Raw genomic sequence first — 22,330 nt, 5'->3', positions numbered from 1 at the left:
GGAGAATACTTTGATTCCCTCTCCTTTGTTGCAAACCCTGAGATATTGGAACATTGCTATCATGTCACCCCCCCCCCCGTCCTTTTCATTAAACTAGACGTACCCAATTCCAGCAATTGTTCTTTGTATTTTTAGCCTCCAGGCCCCTAATCACCTTTGTTGGTCTTCTCTGTACTTTTTCTAGCATCTCAACATCTTTTTTACATTGTGGCAACCAAAACTGATACAGTGTTATGAATGGGATGTTACCAAGTGTAGAGTGGTATTAACACTTCACACGATCTTGATTCTATCCCTCCGTTGATGCAGCCTAGAATTGTTGGCTTTTTTGGCAGCTGCAGCACAGTTGCTCATATTTAAGTGATTGTCCATTAGGACTCCAAAATCCCTTTGACATTTTTGTTGAGTCAGGTACCAACTATACTCTATTATTTATCTATCTATCTATCTATCTATCTATCTATCTATCTATCTATCTATCTATCTATCTATCTATCTATCTATCTATCTATCTATCTACCTACCTACCTACCTACCTACCTACCTATTTATTTATTTAGTCCAATACACAATGAGACTTTTAGTGGGTATATATATCTATATACAAATAGTAAAATACATGATGAAGGTTATAGAGGAGATACTCATAGTAAAATATATCTATGAAAGAATAGAAAAGAAGATATAGTAACAGAACATATCAATGAAAGAATAGAAGAAGAGATATGGGAATAGAAGAAAGGTATAGGAGATATAGGAGAGCAATAGGACAGGGGATGGAAGGCACTCCTCTAGTGCACTTGTAGTTGCCCCTTACTGACCTCTTAGGAATCTGGATAGGTCAACCGTAGAAAATCTAAGGGTAAAGTGTTGGGAGCTTGGGGATGACACTATGGAGTCCGGTAATGAGTCAAGTTTGGAGCGGTTAATGTTAAGTTTAAACCTGTTGTGTGCTCTTGTGTTGTTGTATTTGAAGCTAAAGTAGTCACCGACAGGCAGGACGTTGCAGCATATGATCTTGTGGGCAATACTTAGATCTTGTTTAAGGCGCCTTAGTTCTAAACTTTCTAGGGCCAGGATTGAAAGTCTAGTCTCGTAGGGTATTCTATTTCGACTGGAGGAGTGAAGGGCTCTTCTGGTGAAGTATCTTTGGACATTTTCAAGGGTGTTAATGTCTGAGATGCGATATGGGTTCCAAACAGATGAGCTGTATTCGAGGATGGGTCTGGCAAAAGTTTTGTAAGCTCTGGTAAGTAGTGTGAGATTGCCAGAGCAGAAGCTACATAGGATTAGGTTTACAACTCTTGAAGCCTTCTTGGCTATATTGTTGCAGTGGGCTTTGGCACTTAAATCTTTTGTTATTAGTATACCAAGGTCTTTAACCGAGTGGGGATTATCTGTGATAATTTGATTATTCAGTTCGTATTTGGAGTTCAGATTCTTCTTCCCAATGTGTAGGACCCATGCATATAGTTTTTCTTGCCTGAATGTAGAACCTTACTTTTGTCACCATTGAAATTCATTTTGTTAGATTTAGATTTATTATTATTAAAGTTGGAAGGAACTTTGTAGGTCATCTAGTCCAACCCCCTGCTCAAGCAGGAGTTTCCTACATCATTTGAGACAGATGGCAGTCCAATCTCCCCTTGAAGGTTGCAAATGTTGGGGCTCTCACAACCTCTGCTGGCAAGCTGTTCCACTGGTTGATCACTCTCACTGTTTTTCCTCACTTCCATGTTGAATCTTTCTTTGGTCAGCTTCCATCCGTTGTCCCTTGTTTGGCTTTCTGATGCCAAAGAGAACAGTCTAACTCCCTCCTTTCTGTGGCATCCCCCTCAAGATAGTGTCCAATGTTCAAGTCTATCAAGATCCTTCTGTATCTTAAGCCTATCTTCTGGAGTGTTGGCTATTGCTGCCAGTTTGGTGTCATCTGCAAAATTGTTGAGTTCCCTCTTGCCTCATACAAATCATTGAGGAAGATGTTGAAGAGTAGCTAGAATTTAAAGCATCCCAAATTAGCCTCCTGTGAGCTCAACATGTAATTAATATAATAAAATATTTTTGGGTTAATTGAAGAATCAGAAAACATATTGACGAGGTTGATTTGCAAGTATCTAGATCTTGACAGCTTTTTGAAGGAAAACCTCAAAGCAATTTCTCAATTTCCCACATCATTGGTGAAATTTAAGAATTTTATTTTTGAATAATTTATTCCAGTCCTTCACTTTGGCTAAAGGCTACAGTGGAGTATACTTTGATTAAGGAAGACAATGCTGTATCTGCAATTTAAACATAGAGCAATGTACACATTAGTTTCTGAATGTGTGAGAAAGGTGAAATTCACATCTGAAATAGGTCTGAAACATTGCATTATAGTACATAAAAGTCGTATAAAGGAGGGGCACAAAGCATCCTTGCTTGCCACCGGTTTTTGTGGGGATCAGCGCTGATAAAGTACTATTAACATTACATTAAACTGGAATGGAAATATCCTCCAGTAACATTAGAATTAGCTGCAAAAGCTGGCAATCAGAAGAGGAATCAACTAGTTTTTGCCCCAGCCACTCCTGGGGAATGAATTAAAAGCCATCTTCAAGTCAATGAAGGGAACATACAGGGCCCCTCTGGGGGTCTAAGAAGTGCAGAGTGATGCCATGATCAGAGATTGAGAAGCCTGGCTCAAAGCTGGCTTGTGCCACAGCTTAAATCTTTTCATGATCAGCCAACTCATCAGTTTTGTGTATAGATGCCTAACAAATATTTTACTTACCATACTGAGCAAATTAATTGGGTAATAACTGACTGGATTAGACCTTGTTAAACTTTGGAAAACTTATTGAGCAACTTCATCCTGTGGATATTTGAATAAATTGGCCAATGTGGGTAAAGTAAAAAGGTCAAAATAAGAACCCATCATTCTGTGTTAGATTTAAAAAAATCATATCTGCAATAGATCTCATTGTCAGTGCAATTCTTTTATAGATAATAAACCTATGGTTCTCTAAGTATATGGACTGCTCTTAAAAGGTAGTTGATATCTGCAAGCAGTAGCCCTTTCCCTGGAATATTACAAGCCAACATGGACCATCAGCAATACAGGAATAGAATAGAATAGAATAGAATTTTATTGGCCAAGTGTGACTGGATACACAAGGAATTTGTCTTGGTGCATATGCTCTCAGTGTACATAAAAGAAAAGATATGTCCGTAAAGAATCATAAGGTTGGTTTGTAAGAATAGAAAAGGTTTGGGATAAATAAGATGTAACTATATTTTTTTCCTTCCTCTCTCATGTGTTTAATTTATTTTCTTATTCTTCTTACTTTTTTTCCATGCTTTGTAGAATATGGCCCGTACCAAAAAATACTGACTGCATGCTAGATACTATATGTATATTTTTGTGTATTTATCGTCTTCACCTTTTCTGTTGCTGCTTTGATAGGCATTGATTTTCATTTCTTATTCTCAACAATGTGAGGCTGAGAGCATTGAAGTCCACAGATCATCTTCAAAACATTTGCTTTAGAAATTAGGGGTTGCAAACAGTAGCTGTGTGAAGGTGCCCTTATACAATACAAATGGTTGATCTCTGAACCCAGTGCTTGGTTTCATAGTGTGTCCACTTAAGTCCTGCTTCCTTTTGGTGGATAATTTTGTGATTGGTCATATTGAAGACTTAATAATCCAAGGATGCCACAAATCCAAATATTTGTGGTCTCCTAGCTTCTTTACTCTCCTTTACTTGTGAAGTTATGACATAAATATTATTTAGTAGCTTATGTCTTTAAAAATTAAATACCTGTATTTTTCAGAGTATAAGATGCACTGTGAAAATTTGGGTGCATCTTATACACCAAATGTGGCCCCACCCAGTCTCTCAAACTGAGGTTTTAGAGGCTGAAAACAGCCTGTGAAACCTTTATTTTAGAGGACTTTCTTCAGCCTCTAAAACCTCTGTTTGAGAGGCTGTGCAGAACTACAACAGAGGTTTTACAGCCTGGAAAAAAGCCTCTGAAATGGAGATTTCACAGAGTGGAAAAACCCCTCTGAAATGTAGGTTTCACAGGCTGAAAAAGCAAGGTACAGAACTCACAACCAACGAACCTGTTGCTAAAGTTCACCTTTGGGAGTAGCTGATTGAGGATGTTCAGGGAAGCCATCCACCCACCCACCATCAGCTTTTTAAAAATTTTCCTCCCCAAAAACTAAAGTGCATCTTGTGTGTCTTATAGTCCGAAAAATATGGTAAATCTTTGAAAACTTATCGTAGCAAAATGGGAGATAACCGAACAATCTCATGATCCTGTCCTGTTTGATGCATTGCATGATCGGTTTCGTCTGGGAAAGAGCCGACGTGCTTTGCCTTGCATTCAGTCCTGCAGAGATGATTCTACATCAATCCAAAGTAGAGGTGAGTGTGGTTCTCCAGTTGCCTGACCGCTCTAATGATATGCATGTTTGTAGGTATCCACTATTTGCCAAAACCAGCATGAACTGGCTCATTGCCAGGCCTTGTCTTTGTGTGAATGGCAAGAGAAGACACCCATTCCTCTCCTTCTCTCAGGGAGAATCACCTTTCCAGATGGAAGTAGGCACATGATTAATAAGCTATTCAGATTTCCCAACCTGCTGGGGAAGCAGTCTGACATGCTGTCATCCAATAAAAATATGTTTTAATTTGTCCACATAACATGTTGGAGATGAACTCTCCATTTCTTTTGTTAAGCTTGTTGTCTATAAAAAGTGTGATCTATCATACTATTGCGGGAGGGAGATTGCTTGTGCAAGTCTTTTTTTTTTTTAAGTTCCTGCTTTCGGTATTGGGATGGAGCACACCGGCTCAAAATGCTGGAGTTCCAGCACATCTGGAGTGCCAGCTGGGGAAGGGTTGTCTGAATTATGTGATCACCTTCATTTCAGCCATAGTTATATCATGGAAGAAAAGCTAATGAGGGCAGCTAGTCATGCCAGTTGCTGACAAACAGGAGTGAGAGCTGCTGGGGAAACTGATTTCGCCTCTTACTTTGGACATGATGAATAGCCTGGGCTGAGTTGTTTATTCTGTTGCATAAGTATATGTAACCTGGGGCGGGATGAAATTATCAAAAGAACTATAAATCTCTCCCTAAAACATTTCAGTCACTTAGCATTTTTAAGTGCTTAGGTATCATTCAATTAGCTTGTAAGGCTGCAGTGATGATGGTGAAACTGATACACTTTCAGATCACAATAGCCTAGCCAGGGGGCAGATTGCTACTACCACCGCTACCAGTGCGCTGTGCACGCAGCTTCAATTGTGTTGTGCGTGCGCTACGTGCACTCATGGCCAGCATGTTTTTGCCTCTGCACATGCGCAGGAAGCAAAAATGGGCTGAAATCTCATGAGGGTACACATGCATTCATGTGAGATTTCTAAGTAAAAAATTGCCAAAAATCTCACGGGCATGCGCATCCCCTCACGGGCATGCGCACGAAGCAAAAACTATGAAAAAAGATGGTGGTGACCATAGGACTGCCACCGGAACAGTTATGTGCAAATTGTGCAATCTGGTGGCCGCTACCGGTTTACAGTCTACAACCCATTACTGAGCCTAGTGACAGGTTAACAAAATTTACAGTTATTCATATTTATTGAGTAAAAAAAGAAAGGGTCAGTAGGATAAGTTAAATTGCAAAAATTTTTTTTTTGGGGGGGATGGAAAAAATTAATCCCAAATCCATAGAATGGAATGGATTAGAATAGAATAGAATAGAATAGAATAGAATTCTTTATTGGCCAAGTGTGATTGGACACACAAGGAATTTGTCTTTGGTGCATATGCTCCCAGTGTACATAAAAAAAAAAGATACATTTGTCAAGAATCATGAGGTACAACACTTAATGATTGTCATCGGAGTCAAATAAGCAATGAAGGAACAATCCATATTAATAAAAATCTCAGGATACAAGCAACAAGTTACAGTCATACAATCATAAGTGGGAGGAAATGGGTGATAGGAATGATGAGAAAAAAACCCTAGGTAGTAGTAATAGTAGTGCAGACTTAGTAAAAAGTTTGACAATGTTGAGGGAATTATTTGTTTAGTAGAGTGATGGCATTTGGGGAAAAACTGTTCTTGTGTATAGTTGTCTTGGTGTGCTGTGCTCTGTAGCGACGTTTCAAGGGTAGGAGTTGAAACAATTTGTGTCCAGGATGCGAGGGGTCAGTAAATATTTTCACTCTTTTTGACTCGTGCAGTATACCGGCCCTCAATGGAAGGCAGATTGGCAGCAATTGTTTTTTCTGCAGTTTTTTCCCATAGGTGGCTAATAACATTTGTTATGGCTAAGCATAATGGACACAAATGAGCATGCCAACTTTCAAAATTTCCAAAATACTCCATTTGGCAAGCTGTTGGAAAGAAAAAAGAAAAGAAAAGAAAGGAAAATAAAATAAAATAAAATGGAAAGGAAGCAATAAACCCCCCAAACTGGTTAAGATATTTCAGCCACAATAATTGCAGTTCACAATCAATCTTGAAAATTTCTTCATGCTGAATGCTCTCCATCGAGTTCAATTCTCCAAATCCCCAGCAATAATTATGCCGACTAGAGAATTCTGGGAATTATAACTAACCTGTACTTTAGTCTGAAAAAAAGTTATTGTATGCTGATTGCAAATTTTAGGGATTGGTGTCTAATATCAGATTACTTCTAGTACTCAGGGACAATGTCTGCCTCCCCATCCTAGAACACAACAGCTTTAATTTCCCATTATGTCTCCTATTTAGGAGAAATGATCATTGTAAATATATAATGCAACATTTGTAACTTTTGTGTATAACCATCCAGCTTATTCCATAGCAATTATACCCTTGTTGTGTTCCTCTTATTTCCAGCAGAAATATGCTTTGATATTGTGCTTTTATCCATGATTCATACTTGAAAATTACTTATATGATTTTACGAGACTCCTTACCAAAGTGTCTTTAAATGTTTTATAAATTGTATGGCTTAATCTTATGACCCCCCCAAACCCTCTTGGAACCAGTTATACTACATTAGCTAATGCATTGTAGAAATCTTACCAGAGTTAGGCAAACATTTTATATAAGAAGCAAATCTATCAACTGGTGGGTTCCACACACTTTGCAAAAAATAAATAGTAATAAAGCCACATTTCTTTTATTTTAGTTCAAAGCTTATAAAATTGCAAATTTGATAGCTTGCATTTTGGGGGGGAACTTTGTTTTTTGAACAAAACTTTGGGTATTATAATCAGACTAGAGTAATTCAACTAGTTCTATGAATAGCTTTTATCTGTAGGGTTGTTCATAATGAAAACCTCAATATAAAGATATCAAGGCTTTATTGGCTGCTTCAATGAACACAATAGGACAGAACAAATACAAGGAAGAATGAAATTAAAGGATTTGCAGTGAGAATAAGGAAGGGCTGGTTGTATGCTGTTTATCATGTTAAAGAATTCAAACTGCCATCTGAGATGGAAAAATATATGCTAGCATCTGGTGTTGCTGCGTTGATTTACAAAGGCAGCAGACCATCTCAAGTTGTGGGTCAAAAATAATGCTATTTAGTCCAATTCTACCAGTGTAGAATTGTTAAGGTATATTGGGATGCGGGTGGACCAGGCTCATGTCTACCCTTAGTCATGGAAGCTTACTGAATAATATTGATTCAGTGGACCTCTTTCAGTCCAAACTATCTCTCATTGATGTGGGGTAAAATTGAAGGAGGGAATGTTTACAGGTATGTTTGCTGCCTGGAGTTCCAGGGATATAACTTTAACAAAAGTATATAAATAGTAGTATTATCTTTATATTTGAATAGAATTGGACAGATTGGAAGATAAACATGTACAACAAGAAATTCCTCCAAAGTGGACAGATTTGAATTGATGCTTGATACTTTTAAACCATAGTTATCCACATTTAGCAATTACCGGTAAACTGCTCCTGTCCTATATTTCTTCTGGCTTGATTCTAAACAAGTTTTGTGTCCAGACTGGATGGCCTTTGGTAATGGTTTGCAGGTCTAGGCTGCAGATTATCATGTTTCCCTATTAGAATTCCCCAACAGCTATGCCCTCTCACCTTTCTGTTCCAGAAAAACAATATCCCGTTGCTTTCAGTTCATCCAATATTTTTGCCACATCTATTATCAGTCTCTTTTTTGCTGCACTTTATTTCACATAAGCTGTTCAGAAAATAAGAATGACCAACCCTTTTGTGCTTTCATTTATGTTTCCTAATCTTGGGGACTTTCCTGAACTATTGCTAACATATTGCTAAAATGTATGTCTACGAAAAGATCCAAACATCCTCATGGCTGGAGCCCAGAGTATGTCACATACCCTACCCCATAAATTTGAAGATTCAGCTTATTCTGTAACTACTATGGTTTGGACATTTTGGACATTTTGCTATTTCTTAGCAGCAGTTTTTTTTTTTTAAAGAAACTTTGTTTAATGATTTAGGGATAATATGATGTTATCAAGTCTACTTTCCATCAATGAAGCTTCTACAATGAGTTTGGGTCAGTTACTATCTATTGCCTCACTTTTGTCATTTAAAGGAGCAGAATTGCAGGAAGAAAATACTACTTATCCACACCCTCTCCTTTCTCTCTGCCCCGCTATTTTTCTGATATATATTACACACACAAACACACACACACACAAAAGCAGCAGTTTAGACATAAATGGCTGTGTGTTGAGCTATTTTGAGGAGACAGCACTTTTACACAGTTATACAAGCTGAACACTCACTGCTTTACATTGTAACAAAGTGTCATTTCTTCAGTGTTGTCACATGAAAAGATACACTTAAATATTTACAAAATATGAGGGAGTGTATTCACTTCTGTGACATACCTTCTGTGTGTATGTGTGTGTGTGTACGTATGTGTGGATAGATAGGTAGGTAGGTAGATTGATAGATAGATACATAGATAGATAGATAGATAGATAGATAGATAGATAGATAGATAGATAGATAGAAAGGTAGGTAGGTAGATAGATAGATAGATAGATAGATAGATAGATAGAGATAGATAGATAGATAGATAGATAGATAGATAGATAGATAGATAGATAGATAGATAGATAGATAGTATGGAATGCCTATAAGAAAGGATAAGAGATAAGAGAACAACACTGCAATTTGTTCTTAAGGTAAACATGTCAATGAGAACAAGTGTGGGAAAATATAGAAATATTAAGATCTTCAAATGGTTTTCAAGCAAATGTGGAAAAAGAAAATTGTAGTAATGTCAACAGTGGTTGATTTCCTTGCTGCCATACCAAATGATCTGAAAAAGTTTGTGCATTACATTACCATAAGAATGGACAGAATCTGTTTTTGTAATATTACTTGGAATAACATTATGCTATTAATTATTAGACATTGTTTTATAATTCAGGTTTTTTTGTTACCTTCCTTTGTATTTTTTTCAATTGTTCATAATTTGATATGAAATTGAGTATATATACATCCAGATTGAACAGAATAGATAGATAGAATAGTAAAAAAAAATATCTATCAAGACAACCTGGTGTGGTGGTGGTGGTTGTATGTGGGGGGTTTTGTTGTATTTTTTTTGTCTGTATTTGTCCTTGTCCCTTTATCTTTCTGTATGTTCAACCCAAGACACTGTATTATATAACACTAAGATTATTATTCATTGTCTTGTTTTAATATGTATAAATTCAATAAAACATTTTTTAAAGAATAGCATAGCATAGGATAGAATAGAATAGAATAACAGAGTTGGAAGGTACTTTGGAGGTCTTCTAGTCCAACCCCCTGCTTAGCAGGAAACCCTACACTACTTCATATAAATGATTATCCAACATTTTCTTTAAAACTTCCAGTGTTGGAGCATTCACAATTTCTGGAGGCAAGCTGTTCCACTGATTAATTGTTCTAACTGTCAGGAAATTTTGCCTTAGTTCTAAATTGCTTCTCTCCTTGTTCAGTTTCCACCCATTGCTTCTTGTTCTACCCTTAGGTACTTTGGAGAATAGTTTGACTCCCTCTTCTTTGTGGCAACCATTGAGATATTGCAACACTGCTATCATGTCTTCCTAGGCAGTGAAGGCTACCAAAAATTTTACTACCACACTGTGGGCATGGCTTATGCAGGACACCCTGCCTTTTCTTTCAACATCTTTCAGTGCAAATTGGGTGCTCTGGAATGGAGTTCCATTTTTGCTATCCCACTGCGTTCCCCCTTTCAGGGTAATAGCCCACCCCTGCCCCTAATCCTTCTTTTTATTAAACTAGACATATCTAGTTCCTGCAACCATTCTTCATATGTTTAACCTCCAGTCCCCTAATCATCTTTGTTGCTCTTCTCTGCACTCTTTCTAGACTCTCAACAACCTTTTTACATGGTGGTGACCAAAACTGAATGCAGTATTCCAAGTGTGACCTTGCCAAGGTATTGTAAAATGTTATTAACACTTTATGTAATCTTGATTCTATCCCTCTGCCTACAACCGTGTTGGCATTTTTTGGCAACTGTTACACACTGCTGGCTCATATTTAAATGGTTGTCCACTAGGACTCCAAGATCCTTCACACATCCACTATTGTTGAGCAAGGTATCATATATATTGTATTTGTGCATTTCATTTTTCTTGCTTAAATGTAGAACTTTGCTTTCTTCACAATTGAATTTCATTTTATTAGATAGCGCCAACTGTTCAGGTCTGTCAAGATCCTTTTGTATCTTAAGCCTATCTTCTGGAGTGTTGGATATTCCTGCCAGCTTGGTGTCATCTGCAAATCTGATGAGTTCCCCATGTATCCTCTCGTCCAAGTCATTGTTGAAGATGTTGAAGAGTACTGGGCCAAAAACAGAGCCATGGGGTACTTCACTGCATACTTTCCTCCATGCAGATGTAGTTCCATTGAGTACTACACGTTGAGTGTGGTTGGTCAGACAATTTTGAATCCATCAGGTTTTCTACTTTATCTAGTAGTAAGTTACGGTCTACTTTGTCAAATGCCTCCAAGTAAATTATATTGACAGGATTTCTGTGATCCACTAATTTTGTCACTTTGTCAAAGAATGCAATAAGATTAGTCTGGCATGATCTGTTTTTGACATACTCATGTTGACTTTTGGTTATTATTATTTTTGCTTCTAGGTGTTCACTAATTCGTTGCTTGATTATTTTTTAAAGAATGTTCCCTAATAATGAGGTCAGGCTGATAGGTCTGGAGTTTTCTGGATCTGTTTTATTTTTCCTTTTTTGAAGATAGAAACTACATCAGCTCCTTTCCAGTCTTCTTGTAGTTCCCTGGTGCTCTGGGATCTTTGAAAAATATAATTCAGTGTTTCTGATATTTCATCTGCCAGTTCCTTCAGAACCTTGAGATGTAAAATCCATCTGGTACTGGTGATTTGAACTCAACTAGAGTATACAGGTGTTCACTTACTTTATAGTTAAAATTATTATATAGATATAGTTAACATTATTTTACCTGTAGTCACAATATATACCAAAATATCTTATCATTTTTCTGAAATAAATGCCTCCTCCCTACATTAAGTACAAATGTTTCCTCCCAAGAACCCTGGCAAGTGTAGTTATTATTATTATTATTATTATTATTATTATTATTTATTAGATTTGTATGCCGCCTCTCTCCGTAGACTATTGATAGATTGTGATAAGACTTCCATTAAATAATTGCTGTCGAAAATTATATTGAATACAAAAATATAAGAATAGATTTCCTCTCTAAAGAAGATGAGCAGAGGTCTAACAGCTTGAGTTCCCCTCATTTCTAATCACTTCCAACATTTGTTGTGATAGATAGATAGATAGATAGATACCGTGTTTCCCCGATAGTAAGACCCCCCCGATTGTAAGACATATGGGGGGTTTCAGGGGGGTTGGCTAATATAAGCCATACCCCGAAAGTAAGACATATGTCTTACTTTCGGGGAAACACGGGGGTATTGCGGGGGGGGGAGCCCTGGGTCTTCCCCGCTGCACACGCTTTCTCGACGGGGAAGGAGGCTGAACCGCAGATATAATATTGGGAAGAAGGTGCAAGGAATCGCGCGAGGGGGGGATAGCGGCGGTGGTTTGGATTAAGCGATCGTAATCCCCCAAAAGGACGAACTCCAGCCTCGGAAGGCCAATGAACCGATGGCTATGAAATTAAGGCTTTTCTTTGAGAGAGAGAGAGAGAGTGGGGAATAGTCGTCATCGGAGCGCTAAAGACCAGGGCAGAGAAAGCGTGAGCTGCATGCGGGAGAAGCGGAGGAGGAATCAGGCAAGCCGAATGGGAGCCTGTTCTGTGTGAGTCCGTTCCGGGTTTTGCTTACAGCCCCGGGCATTAGCAATAGCAGCGGCGGCAGGAGAGGCAGCCCTTTGCAATGTGGTCCGCCTGTCTCGGCACTTGCAGAGCGAGGATGTAGAGGTGGGTTTGCGGAGGAATTGCTGGCGGGGAATGGAGCGAGGGAGGGCAGGGGAGGGATTCCCATTCGGCTTGCCTGATTCCTCCTCCGCTTCTCCCGCATGCAGCTCGCGCTTTCTCTGCCCTGGTCTTTAGCGCTCCGACGACGACTATCCCCCACTCTCTCTCTCTCTCTCAAAGAAAAGCCTTAATTTCGTAGCCATCGGTTCATCGGCCTTCCGATGCTGGAGTTCATCCTTTTGGGGGATTACGATCGCTTAATCCAAACCACCGCCGCTATCCCTTCCCTGGGTCTTCCCCGCCGCCCATGCAAAGGGGAAACCCCAATCTTCGCCTCCTCGCTGCTGCGCCGCTAAAAGGACCCTTTCAATTTTTTTTCCAATGTAAGACATACCCCCATAGTAAGACATAGGGGGGCTTTTGGGGGTTAAAAAAAAGTAAGACACTGCCTTACTATCGGGGAAACACGGTAGATAGATAGATAGGGATGGATGGAGAGAGAGAGAGAGAGAGAGAGAGAGAGAGAGAGGGAGAGTTAGCTTTTCTACACTGGAACCATTAAAATATTACAAAGAAATAATCAATGATGAATAACAAGACCAAGTGGAGTACTATATACTTTTGTGATGATTCCAGGGTGTGTGATGTGCATGTTCTTGCGGATTAGCCCTAAACTTTTGGAGCGTCTTCAACAGAGCCATTATCATGAAACTGATTTGAAATTGAATTAATCTTGTAGTATTATATTAATACTACACTTTGCCCAAGATGTGCACCAGGTGATACAGCCATTATCCACATTATCTCAAAACACCATAGAAATCTTAAATAGCTTCTATGTTTAATTATTCAGATAAAGAGATAAATGGCATACCTTGGTGCTTGAATATGATTTTATCTTAAAGAACTATGCCCACTTGGAACATTTCCTACAATACCCAACTTATTAGCTCGCTGAATCTCATTGGAAAAGTCACAGTATACACAGTGATGGCAAAACAATTGTTTTCCCATTATTTAGCATTCATTTTTATACAGAATGCCCATGATTAGGTGCCTTGGGACGATCCTATCGCTTTTGTTTATTTCTGTTATAATGAGGTGCGTTGTGCTTTTTTTGTGTCTCCAATTTCCTCATCCTCAAATGCAGATCTCATGAGTTTTATCACTAGTCAAGAATACAAAGACAAGTGATGTGCTTGCAACATTTCCCAGGTGCAAAGAGCTCCCTCTTGTAAGTCTTATTTATTTATTTGTTTTTCCAAATTTATATAGTTGCCCATCTCATAAATCTAAGTCTGAGCAGCATACAATCTGTTTCTTAGTTCCTCGTTCATTTCTATTTCAGTTTCTGAAGCAACAGAGTGCTAAGAAAGAGATGTGTATGTGTATATTTCTGTATGTATACAGATATTGTGGGTTGCTGGATTTAGTATAATTTCAAGTGATTCTAATGTTGTACACTCACCCAATTTCCCAATGCTTACTTCTAATATTTCACCTGCATCATTTGACCATATGTGTGCAGTAATGGATAAGGATCTTTCCTTCTACTTCTGAGTAACAGAAGAGCCACAAACAGTTTCCGTTCTCTCACCAAGCATTATAATTAGCAATGGCTGTGAGAATACCCCTTCCATCTCTAAATTGCCCACTAGGTGTCACTGTTTTTCCACACCTGTGCGACAGGCATTAACTCTTTTGGAAAAAGATCTCTGGGTGGGCTTTTCCTAGAGGGGCACATATTTGTTCACCAGAATTGCGTTCATTTTCACTTTAGACAAAGAACACCAGGCAGCTGAGCTTGTTTCTTGTTCCCTGAGGAGGAAAAAGCCCTCATCCTATATGGTTCATAAAGAACATTTCAGCCAGGCTGCCTCTCTTCCTTTTAGTTTGGATCTGTCATGTCATTTTATGCATACTGTTTACCAAAAGTTTGGGATGAGATTGTGGATCAGCATTCCCCAACTTGCTCCCCTCCATGTGTTGTACCTTGGGTACAACTCTCAAAGGCCACACTGACTAGGAATTGTGGGAATTGCAGTCTGAACACAGCTGGAAGGCATCAGGCTGAGGATACTTCATGCTTTATCCTATTAGAATATAGAGGCATCATGTTTCTATATACTGGCTACTAGGTGGCATTTGGAGGTTCTATTTCGTAAGATGTTCGTCTCCTTTCAGTGCTGAGTCATGAGTTCAATTTCAATAATTAGAAAAAAATATGTCAATAAACCAAATGTGTACACACACACAACACACAAAAACATTCTTAAGTCAGCAAGTTAGGGATTCTGTCTTTCTGTGATCATCTTTCATCCACCCACCTTGCTTTATAATCTCATCTGTAATATCACCCGGTATTCAACTATGTGTATTGGTGGGATTCAAAAAAAATTATTACTGGTTCTGTGGGTGTGGCTGGCTGGGCGTGACCTGGTGGGCATGGCAGGGGGAGCAGTGATGGGCTGCTCCCAGTGTGAGCCACAAAAATCGGGGATGTGTGCGCAGCTGTGCACTCCAGTGGGTGTGGGTATGTCCCCGCATAAGATTCGGCTTCTGCGCATGCGCTCAAAGCCAAATATTGCGTGAGGACACTCATGTGAGCGAGATATCAGCGATTTTTGCTGCTATTTTGCTTCTGCGCATGCACGGAAGCAAAAATATCAGCGAAAATTGCCAAAATTTGTATTTGTATTTTGTATTTATTCGATTTGTATGCTGCCCCTCTCCGCAGACTTGGGGCGGCTCACAACGGTGATAAAAAACAATACATGGTGACAAATCTAATAATTAAAATCTAAAGATAACAGTTTTACATTAAAAAGTCTAAAAAGAAAAAAACACCAATATATAAAAACATACATACAGTCATATCATACACAAAACTACATAGGCAAGGGGAGATGTCTCAGTTTCCCCATGCCTCACGGCAGAGGTGGGTTTTAAGGAGTTTACGAAAGGCAAGGAGGGTGGGGGCAATCCTAATCTCTGGGAGGAGTTGATTCCAGAGGGTCGGAGCCACCACAGAGAAGGCTCTTCCCCTGAGTCCCGCCAGACGACATTGTTTAGTCGACGGGACCCGGAGAAGACCAACTCTGTGGGACCTACATATGTCCTCAACTCTGTGGGACCACATAGGTCCTCAATGCAAGATTTGCCTCCGGGCACATGCACAGAAGCTGAATATTGTGCTGAAGGGAAGAATATTATAACATCTCCATTCCCTTCTCACTCCAAAATCCCCATTTATTGCAAAATCCCCATTTCCTCCCAATCAGCTGGGACTCTGGAGGCAGATAATAGATGGGGGCAGGGCCAGTCAGAGCTGGTATTTACCCATTCTCCGAACTACTCAAAATTTCCACTACTTGTTCTCCAAACTACTCAAAATTTCCAGCTGCCAGTTCTCCAGAATGGGTCAGAACCTGCTGAAACCCATCTCTGATGTGCATGGACGTCAGAGGCATTTGGCTGTGCCATAAGGGTAAAAAATGGCACTGTTCCTCTCTGAAAAATCAGGACACTACCACTAAACAGTAATCACGAGAGAGAAAAGAGGCAAATAATTATACAAGTTTGAAATTTTAAAAAGGATTCTACCTTGGCACCTTTCAAAAGCTCTCCTATTTTTATTCTGATGAATGTGCTCACACCTAGGCAAATACATCATTACTTGTGATTTTCACTTAGCACTAATTAGTGCAAGAAAAAAACACGTAGTGGTAATTTGTACCATTGTTATCAAAGGGAATGAGATTTTTCTACTTCTTGAATGGAGTGACTAAATTATGTCTAAGTTTTTTTAAAAAATGCATCTCCTCTGTCTGATTAAGCTTTGTTCCCCGCTTCCCTTTTAACAGTGATTGCATAATTACTAATTCTTTCTATTTGGATACATTTTTGAGTAATAATAAACATTTTAGCAGCAATTTCTGCTTATTAAACAACCTTGCTTCTATCCCCACTGCTGCATCTAATGATAAAAATCACAGGATCACCAAACAAGCAGCTAATTTTACTGTTAACTTTCTCTCCAACCTTCTCATTTTCAAAGCAAATAAATCTGTTACTACAAGACTGCTCCCCCACACCTCTTTCTCCATAAGCAGAAGGGAAAGAGAGGTATTTTTGAAGCTCCTTCAATCAGAAACCTTGGCTCTTTACAAAAGCCATCCCCACAGGGTATCAGAACTGTGTTTGAAAACATATGTGATAGAAGAAAAAGAATCAAACCATAAAGTGAACTGAGATCACCTTGTAATTGGGCAGAGAGGACTTCCTGCTGTGGTTGGTATTTTTTTGTTAAATGCACTTCTGCATTTCCCATCTTTAGCTGGAAGATAGTGTACACAAAGTCCTTTTGGTAGCTTAGTGACTTAGAAGACCTCCCTGTTTGAAAGAGACAACTTCCTACAGCTGTTTGACTTCTTGATGCCGAAAGGGCAACATTTAAAGGGGGGAAGGGTACCAAAGAATGAGATTTATTCAACCAAGAATTAACCACATTAAGTAGAAATGTGAGAAGACTTCACATAGATCTGCTTTATTAAATTAAATAGATTGTATTCCACCTTTTCTCCAAGGGTTCAAAGATCTATACATGGTAGTTCCTAATCTAGTTTTCTGAGATAGTATAAATTGGGATTGAGAAATAGTGAATGGTCCAAAGTTATCCTCTAAGTATAAGAACATTCTTTAGCTTTTTGGTTACTGTTATGTTTTGACGAATCTTTAGTTTTAATGTGGAGCAATTGTGCTCTGATAAATTCATTGTACCTTGAGAAATTTCTGCCCAAAAGACAAATATTGCATAATCTGATTTATGAAATAGAGCAAATACTACTTAACAGGCAATGCCTTTATCATTTCCCCAAGGGTCATTAAGAAGTTGGATTTAGTCATCAGTTACTTTCTGATTTGGGGCAAAGCAACAATCATTCTACAGAAGAAACTGATTATTTTAGTTATTTTTCTATCCTGTAAAACTGGGGATAGCATTGAAGAAAGAAGAGTAAGAAGGGCTTGTGTATTTATAGTTGATCTATTCAGGAGATCTACTGGTAATTGAATTCTGCAATGAATGCTGAAAATGTGATGAAAACCAAGCATTTATTCAATGAGGCAATGACTAATTTTTCTAGGCCGGTTTTACTGGTTATTTAGAATGTTGTGTATTAGCCTTTGTGCTAAATTAATTTTGTGCAGTCTTCGATGTCTCTTTCCCCAGTATATTCTGTTTTATAGAGAGTGCTTTGGCTTCAATGATTTAATAAGGGAACTTTTCATTAAAACATTCCCATGTGAAAGACTTCAGTTGCACAGCTATCTTTCAATATTGGGTCAAGATTGCATTTCTGGGCTTTGAGTAGAAGACTCCAGACTACCTTCCTTTCTATTTTCCTAGACCTGGATAGAATATTGTGGAACTGTTTGACAATGCAAATTATCAAAAAATGAATATCCTATTCCTTAATGAAGATTTTCTGACTGAACAATGGATGAAAAAATGTCAGGCCCAAAGAACCAAGAAATGATATGTGGAGAAATGGATGTCCGTGTGATGCCTCTATGTTGGTTGAGGCAGGCAGGATTCCCTTGGCTACCATTTGTTGGGGGTCAAGGTAAAGGGAGGATTTTGCCTTCTCTTTCTGCTCAAGATCCTCATGTACAATTGGTGGGCCACTGTGTGACACAGAATGCTGGACTCAATGGGCTTTGGCCCGATTCAGCATGGCTGTTCTTACGTTCTTATGAGTTGCTGAATAGTTCCTTTATTGTTAGTCACTTACAAATATCTTACCAGAACAAAGCAAGTATCTGCAGTAACTATAGACATACTCTGAAAATTGCTAAGGAGAATCCACCCGTGCTCTCTTTCTGCCCACCAGTCATTCCAAGGTCCACTATCTTTTTGCTCTCTGTGAAAGAACCCCTGCCTCCTGTGACTCCAGACTACATTCTATCAGAAGAGTACAAATCCAAGGCAGAAGAGAAAGACTTGACTTTTACTCAAATAATTGGGAATGATAGACTTGTCAGTGAAGCATTTTAAAATTCCCCTGAATATTAGAGAAATAATAAAACAGTGTCCTTAAAAGCAACCTATGAATTCTGATTCCTGTCTTTCAACTAGGACTCAGTTTGCATATTTCTGATTGTCTTCATTTCATCTCTGATTGCAGTTCCACTCATATGGATTGCGGGATGAATAGCTTCTGCCAATCAGGATGTTTTCTGTACAATCCTACGGTTCCTAATTCCTTTTCAAGAATTGGTTTTGTAATACTAGTGACGGCTCTGAATTATTTGTCCATTTAAGCAACGCATGGGAAGGTACTCTGATTTTTTCAGTGCACATAAAGCATATTGCATCCTCACGTTTCATACTACAAATCCCATTAACTCCAGCCAATGTGAGCAATGTCCTGGATTCTGAGAATTGTAATCCAAAGCACATGGAGTAAAGGAGGTTGTCTATCTCTATGTTAGAGAACTTAGTCGGGTGAAACCAGTGCAGCTGTTCCAACATTGGCATAATGCACTTCTGGCCTAGTTAGCAACCCTTGCAGACATATTTTGATTTCATTGCAGGTTCCAAATTAATGAATTTAATCTGGGAGCTCTACTACTTCAGCTACGATCCAAAAAAAAGGTGTGTAGAGTATCATCATATTAAACATAGCCCAAATAACCAGCCAGAAAAATAGAAGAAACTCACAAAGCAGTAGCAAATTTTGAGAAGCAAAATGAACGAAAAGAAAAAATGTGTACCTGGAACTCAGCGAGAAAGGAAGCCAACTGAACCATGTACAGGAATCTTCTTCCAAGTTCTAAGGTGGTCAAGAAAATACAAAAATAAACAAACAAATAGCCCTGGGTTTTACTTAAGGCTAATTTGGTCTTTCCATAAGGAAGGACATGAAGTAAGGAAGACTTGGCAGATATTAAAACTTCAGGCTGGTCAGAATGGGAATAAAAGCATCCTCTGAAACATCTCAGGCCATTTTAAGCATTCCAGGTTAAATTATGAATGGAATAGAAAACAGAGAGTCAGTCAAGGGAGTTGTATTAAGGTAGGCGTATATAGATCCTCAGTCTTCCCCAAACCAAGACACTGTTCCACATAAACAAACCACATTCATGAACACCTTTATTCAGAATATATTAAAATACTTAAATGCAGCTTTTCTCCATTTGGCACTTACCAGATGTATTAGGACTATAAAATACTGAAGTTCCTTGTGGGATCCTGTGAGTTTTAATTCTATCAAACCTGATGGGGGTTTTTTTGGGGGGGGGATTGGCTTCCCATGTCACCTGAACATGGTGATTGGTTTGCTGTACAGGGGCCCCTTGACTTTCGCGGGTCTGACTTTCGTGGAAAGCATATACCGCAGGTTTTCAAAAAATAAAATAAATAAAATTATGAAAACCCGTGGTATGCCCATGTCTCTACAGCGCCCCACGAGTTGCATTGGCTACCAATTAGTCTACGAACACAATTAAAAGTGTTGGTTATGACCTATAAAGTCCTTCATTGCATGGGACCAGATTACTTACTGGATCGTCTTCTTCCTCATACATCCCTCGGCCGGCCAGGTCTCACAAAGTTCGCCTTCTCCAGCTCCCGTCTGCCAGACAATGTCATTTGGTGGGACCTAGAGCCTTCTCTGTGGTGACTCCGGCTATTTTGGCTCCTCTGCTAAAATGCACAGGTTCACTATATATGGTACCTTGCTCAACAGTAGTAACTGTGCGAGGGATCTTGGAGTCCTAGTGGGCAACCATTTAAATATGAGCCAACAGAGTGCAGCAGCTGCCAAAAAAGCCAACCACAGTTCTAGGCTGCATTAGCAGAGGGATAGAATCAAGATCACGAAAAGTGTTAATACCACTTTACAATACCTTGGTAAGGTCATACTTGGAATACTTCATTCAGTTTTGGTCGGCACAATGTAAAAAGGTTGTTGAGACTCTAGAAAGAGTGCAGAGAAGAGCAATAAATATGATTAGGGAACTGGAGGCTAAAACATATAAAGAATGGTTGCAGGAACTTGGTAGGTCTAGTTTAATGAAAATAAGGACTAGGGGAGACATGATAGCACTGTTCCAATATCTCAAGGGTTGCCACAAGGACGAGGGAGTCAAACTATTTTCCAAAGCACCTGAGGCAGGGTAGAACAAGAAGCAATGGGTGGAAACTGAACAAGGAGAGAAGCAACTTAGAGCTAAGGTGAAATTTCCTGACACTTAGAACAATTAATCAATGGAACGTTGCAAATGCTCCAACACTGAAAGTTTTTAAGAAGATGTTGGAAAACCATTTGTCTGAAGTAGTGTAGGGTCTTCTGCCAAAGCAGGGGGTTGGACTAGAAGACCTCTAAGGTCCCTTCTAACTCTGTTGTTGTTGCTGCTGTTTGTTGTTGTTGTTGTTGTTGTTGTTGTTGTTATTATTATTATTATTATTATTATTATTATTATATAATTTGACAGGCTCAGTCCACACAATATGATGACCCACAAATAGAAGCAAAGTTTAAAGCTAACCCAAGCGTAGCATTGTTTGTACTTGCAGTCCCAAAACCTTTAACTGAGTTGATGAAATATATTGGGTGAACAGATCCATTTGCTCTCTGAACTCCGTGCATTGTTTAAATTCTTTTGTGCAAGTGAGCAGCTGTGGACAGGGCAAAACAAAAACAATGCAAGCAACATCCAAGCAGCACTTTGATATGCTTCAATTACTGCAGTACAGTTCCTGGAAGGATTGACTCAGATGCTAAATGCTGGATCTGCGTCTGCAGCCAAGGATAGAAACAAAGCCATTTTGAATAGGCCCACGTAGTTTACAATGACTTCAGGGCTGCGTGTTGCCATCCACCTCGGTTACAGCGATGCCGCGTGCTGACTCTTTTTCTATTGAGAACAGAAAGCTGTGGAGGGAAGGTGAGCAAGGACCCTGACGGGGAGCCCAGATCTGTAGGTTTCATATCGGTGAACATAATGAATAGTTAGCAGGCTGGGCTTGAAGGCCAAAACCTGACAGGCTGACAGGCACTGATTGCCATTTCCATAAAGGGCGCTATGGAAGTGTGAGTGATTGAGAGATTGATTGATTTGTTTTGCTGAGTCTCCTTTGTGGCCTCCTGGGTAAATTTCTGGCCACACCTCTCAGCCTCAAAGCACTTGCTCTGCCTGCTGTTGCTTTTTCCTTCCCTTTTTTTTATTTGTGGGTAATGAAAATTTGTTATAAGCCTTCCCTTTCATCTGTACATGGCAGGCTGTCACACAGAAAACAAGCCATTCTGGAACCTTGCTTCTTTCCAAATTGCTAAATATTTTCCTTCAAATAGCTTCCCTAATGGGCCAATATAATAAGAGTGGCATGCTCTCTGCCCACGCCGAAGGTGCCAGAGCATTTGTCCAGTGCATATGTATGCTCGGCACAATAAACGACTTGACTGGCCGACACTGCAGCCTGCTGCCCATCAAAATCCGGACGGGCCATTCTGCATGCAAGGCAGGGAGGTTCCGATTTGCTCCTGCCTGTCCTTGGGGGGGAAACGGATTTGTTGAATGAGAAGAATTGGGCAGCATCCTTGTTTCCATTCCATAAGGTGGGACCTGATGGCAGTTGCAGGAGGGTTGCGCTAAGCACAAAATAAGCCAGGCGAGGGGCAACAGAGCTGGGCTTACTAATGGCTTGGCCTGCCCGGCCAGATTTTTATTGACTCCAGTTGCTGCTTTTCGGAGGGGCAGGCACCAGTGCTCCCCATGGCCAGCCGATCCGTGTGCTATATGCTAAACTGTTGCTGACCCACTGCTTTATGAGCCTAAGTGGTTATGCAGGAACAGAAGTGAATAGGTTGTGTGCGATAAGAAAATAATTTGC

At 39.4% G+C, this 22,330-nt stretch overlaps 1 long non-coding RNA gene across 1 annotated transcript in view; it reads left to right on the top strand.

Moving 5' to 3' along the window:
• LOC139164933 (uncharacterized) overlaps positions 1-22,330 on the top strand; it is a 113,628-nt gene that overhangs the window by 55,924 nt on the left and 35,374 nt on the right. Inside the window, exons 2-3 of the long non-coding RNA XR_011558714.1 lie at positions 10,372-10,441; positions 13,586-13,669. This is a non-coding gene — a long non-coding RNA (uncharacterized lncRNA). The remainder of the gene's footprint in view (positions 1-10,371; positions 10,442-13,585; positions 13,670-22,330) is intronic.

Source organism: Erythrolamprus reginae, chromosome 3, assembly GCF_031021105.1.
Source record: "Erythrolamprus reginae isolate rEryReg1 chromosome 3, rEryReg1.hap1, whole genome shotgun sequence".
NCBI classification, from domain to species: Eukaryota; Metazoa; Chordata; class Lepidosauria; order Squamata; family Dipsadidae; genus Erythrolamprus; species Erythrolamprus reginae.
Note: the sequence above shows the minus strand (reverse complement) of the source record. Positions and strands in the feature narration are given on the sequence as shown.